The sequence below is a fragment of the Pyxicephalus adspersus genome, chromosome 2 (assembly GCF_032062135.1).
Source record: "Pyxicephalus adspersus chromosome 2, UCB_Pads_2.0, whole genome shotgun sequence".
Classification (NCBI taxonomy): Eukaryota; Metazoa; Chordata; class Amphibia; order Anura; family Pyxicephalidae; genus Pyxicephalus; species Pyxicephalus adspersus.
Genome location: NC_092859.1, coordinates 45,264,178 through 45,268,762, shown reverse-complemented (window position 1 = coordinate 45,268,762; position 4,585 = coordinate 45,264,178). Strand labels below are relative to the sequence as shown.

Below are 4,585 nucleotides of genomic sequence, written 5' to 3'. Positions count from 1 at the left end.
ATCGCGGGATCGGGTGAGTATGATTTTTTTTAATTACCGTTATATTTAACATGTATTCGGTGTATAAGACGCACCCACTTTCCCCCCCCCCAGTTTTGGGGAAGAAAAAGTGCGTCTTATAGTCCGAAAAATACGGTATCTATACATTTAATACCCATCTGTGTATAGATAGGGCAAATTATGCCAGGAGGAAAGGAGGGGATTTGGGGTCTGACTTCTCTCAAATTAGCATATCTCAAGTGGCAAACTGAAAGTTAGCAGAGGCAGGGCTTTTTGTATTGTTTTGTTGTAATTGTTGCTTGATTTCTTAGATATTGTCAGTATTACTCACTGTGACATTTATGCTGTTTACCACCTCTGTACAATAGATTATGCTTGTTTTTAACTTTGTGCAGAGCACAGAAAATAATAATTATATCTGATCACTTTAAAAGTTTATTTCATCATCTGGGTAATCAGTTGACTACTGCCACATTCCTTAATCAATTAAACAAAAAAAAAAAAAAAAGCACACAAATGGGACTTTTTAGGCAGTAATAAGTTACATTATTCATACATATTTTTTACCCAATTTTTATTACGACATCACATAAAAACAACAATATTTATTTATCATTTTATTACTTATTAAATTTTATTAGTTATCATTATTATTATTTATTACTGCCTAAAAAGTCCCTTTTTGGTTGTTTATGTATCTGATCACTTATCTACTTCAGAATCACAGCTATAGACATCATGCTGGTCCAGGAGAACTTGAATGCGGACACACTTTTGTGCAAACCTTGCTCCTTGTGTTTGCTGTAAGAGGCAATATATAGTCTTCTCCTTATGCAGAGATATTTTTTAGTGCAGGCATGTTAGCAGTGCAATCCTATACAAAGGTCATGGATTAGTATTTATTAGTACACGAGAATAAAAAAACAAAATATAAACATTATATAATTAATTAATGAACCTGTACACCTAAGTAAATAATAAAAGTTTTGAGCTTACTGTTAAAACGAAACGTAAGTTTTTGTGACCATGCAAGGCTTAATTGCAGAAAAGAAAGAAGGGAAATGTCCATTGTGAAATAAAACATATTTACCTGGTTGCTCCCCCCTAACCTCAAGTTTGCTGAGCTGCGCATGTAATGAAAGCTGGGATAACATAAACAATCCAGCTTCCCCTCCAGCTGTAAGGACTATATTATGAATTCTGCGCAGGAGTTATGTCATCCCAGCCAAAGCCAATCAAGATGGCCTATGTTCAAAATAAGAAAGGGAAGGAGGAAGAAGATGGCAACAAAACAGGGACAGGTGAATATAAATAGATATAATTTCCACTTTAAAGGGGCAGTAAATCTGAAAGTTAAATTATTTCTATGCAAAAGAATTTAGGCGCACACTAAAGTTGGATAGACACACAGCACAATCTAACTGTCCTCAGCTTGACACCTAGTAGGTCCTAACAAATGTGCAGGGCGCAATTTAACAACAAATAAAATCAGTGACTGGTCAATGTTACCACCCCTGGATGCTTTGTGGATATATATTACACCTACAGATACTGTTCCTATACCACTGATAAATACTGCATTACCATATAATACTGATTCCCATAAACATACAAAATGTTGTTGTGAAGCTACATAGTGATGCTTACAAAATCATACAATGAGATGACTTGCAGGAAATAAGTAGCTTGTTGGGAAAAAAGTTCTCCAGAGCTCCAAAATCTCATTTATTTTCTGCTTCTTTTACCTCTTGATCTTTCAAGCATTTGTAAATGAGTAAGATGAACAGAGATAAACAGGCACTGCAAATTACTACCACACAGGCTCCAATGGGGAGGTGAACCACCATGTAAAAAAAAAAAACAAAAAAAAAAACGAAGTATAGATTGGGTGAAGAAATACCCACCAGAGGTTCTGTGCATATTTCTAAATAATTATCAATTCAGTTGACCATAGACAGGCAGATGTTCCCTCAGGAATGATGAATAGGATTGATTGTGCTAGAACCCCCCTATAAATATTTGAATTCAGATGTTGGAACATCTCATGGATGCTCAATTACTTCCTAAAGTAACCCAAAATTAGACTGAGGTTCAGATCTGTCTGTCAACTCTGAAGAGGCCTGCATCATCCAAGGGTCACCCAGATGTTCTTAAATAAGTAATTGACGGGCAATTCCCAGTCCTAAATCTATTGGGTTATTTGGGCAACTAGGCAGCTTTTTCAGATGGAAACATCAAAACAACATCCTTCCAGGTTTCTCTAAGCATGGGCTTTAACACAGAAAAAAAACATTTTTGTGGCCAATCTTCGATCATTTATTACTAATAGTCGGCAGCAGAGTTTTCTTGGTTTCTATGCCCGCCAGGGGCATTATCATTTTGCTTGCCTGATTTCCTTTTGCTCTAGTAGGTTATCTCTGGGTGCTCTGGTTTCCTCCCACAAGCCAAACATCCTGTAAGGTTAATTACTGACCCTAGTATGTGCCTCTGTTCAGCTGTAACAGCAGGACCCATTAGATTGTAAGCTCCTGCGAAGTCAGCAAAAAAATCAATACCCTCAGAGTTCTGTGGAATCTTTTGGTGCTATGTAAATAAATAAAATCCCTAGGAAGCTATGCGTTCCCTGTCCCAGGTCTAAATGTCTGAAATTTTCCTCCGGCAATACTTGGCAACCTGTTCCAGGTGCTTATTATCTTTTCTGCCAGTTCATTGCTATCCTTAGCTATAAAGATTACATTGATTCTAACCAATGTGAGCTTCAGACATCCAATCTTAAAACACTGAGGGTGGCTAGCACTTGCCTTGGAGGACTAAAATATCGGACTTGAATTTTAGAGTTTCTATGTGCTCTCTCTGTTTGTGATCCCTCTCACATCTAAATAACATTTTAATAGGTTAATGTCTCCCCCCTTGCCTGACAAAAAATTGGCTTTGGCCTACGTTAGGGACATGTGACTATAGTAGTGACATTAGATTGTGAGCTCAGTTAGTGACATGGGCCCAGACATGAACTTAGTTGTACGTCTGTGCTATAGAGAAACATAACCCACCTCTTAGATTGTAAGCTCTTCTGGCCAGGGTCTTCTCCTCCTGTCACTGTCTGTATCTGTCATTTGCGACTTCTATTTAATGTACAGCGCTGCTTAATATGTTGATGCTATATAAATAATGTTTTAATATTAATAATATTATATAAAAATACTATGTAAGTCCTGTTTATTATTAATAATACACCAATCAGGTTTTAGGAAACATCTTTCTGCCCCCTTTTCCTATCGGGTAATCAAAATGTAACAAAACCAAAATAATTTAATACAGTTTACCAGTTCTTGAATGTGATTGCTGCATTTGTTTTCTGTTTCAAGCTTTTGATCCTGCCATTGGCAAACTCATTGTCTAGGGGTGATCAGTGTTGTCACTCTAATACAGGAAGTGTACAGAACTATGTAACACCTCCCCATCTCCATTGTGTTATCTGGTCCAGGCAATGCTTGTGATTGTAGTACAGCAGGGGCACTTATGTTGTCAGATAACTACCAGCTTAGTAGATTTATGGCAGGATCCACATACAAATATTTGCACGTGTTGAACAATTACAAGCGCAAAGGACTAAACTAATATTATTAGGATGTATATACATTATAACAGGCATGTTGTGTATAAATGACATTTGCAGCTCATCATCCTGCACATCTCTGAATGTAAGACAAGCAAGTCCTGGGTATTCATCTCACCCTGCACATTGCTCAGTAATAATAAGCCCATTGTACTGACCTCACATACAGGACCCTAGCAGCCTGTCATGCCAGCAGATCGTCCCGTGCAGCCTTACATGTGCAGCCCCGATCACCAGTGGCCCTCATGTATACATCCAAGGAGAGCCTTTGTACAACGCCACAGTCTATGGATCCGGCTGGGGTATCAGTGCCTTGGCATTGCTGCGATGGCCGGGGACCGTGCTGACCCCCCTTCCCGTCCTGCAGCGCTCTATCCGGCTCTATGAGCTGCTCAGCTCCGTTCCTTCCTGCTTAAAGGGGAGGACGGTAGAAGATGTGAATCCCCTAATACATTCCTGCTCAGAGCTCTCACCCCTCCTATCTGTGTGCACTGAGCACATCCTCCCCTGCCTGCCTCACTGATGCTGCTGCTGGATGCTGCTGCCTGATATAAAGTCACCACATAGTACATACACCCACTTCTAATGTATACACAAACACTGCAGTGTAATAATATTTATCCTTTATATAAAGAATGTCACTGCAATATTATTACTGTATAATAACATATGAATACATAACCAAATCTTTTGTCATAGAACTGTCTGCTGTCCCATAAAGAGCTTTTCTTTCACTTCCTGTTTCAGAAGCACAACAGGAAGTAATGGAATATTTTCCAAAGAAAGGTGAATTCCCCTACTTACAGTATACCAATGCCCAACATGTTTCTCATTTTGGAACCCTGGTCGGGTTTTATTGCTGTCGGGACTCCATTAGAGAGATTTTACCTCACGCATTTCCTGTTAATGTGAAAAATCTTTACCAAATGAGAAGTGAGGGAAAATTTACAGCGAGGAATGAAAAGCTGA

At 38.7% G+C, this 4,585-nt stretch overlaps 1 protein-coding gene across 3 annotated transcripts in view; it reads right to left on the bottom strand.

Annotated features, from left to right (window-relative positions):
- ARAP3 (ArfGAP with RhoGAP domain, ankyrin repeat and PH domain 3) overlaps positions 1-4,073 on the bottom strand; it is a 98,990-nt gene extending 94,917 nt beyond the window's left edge. The window contains exon 1 of one of the 3 annotated variants that reach the window (XM_072400603.1): positions 3,775-4,073. The gene's annotated coding sequence lies outside the window, so the exon portion shown is untranslated. The remainder of the gene's footprint in view (positions 1-3,774) is intronic. The other 2 variants (XM_072400601.1, XM_072400604.1) reach the window with 2 other exon arrangements.
- Between the last annotated feature and the right edge of the window lie 512 nt (positions 4,074-4,585).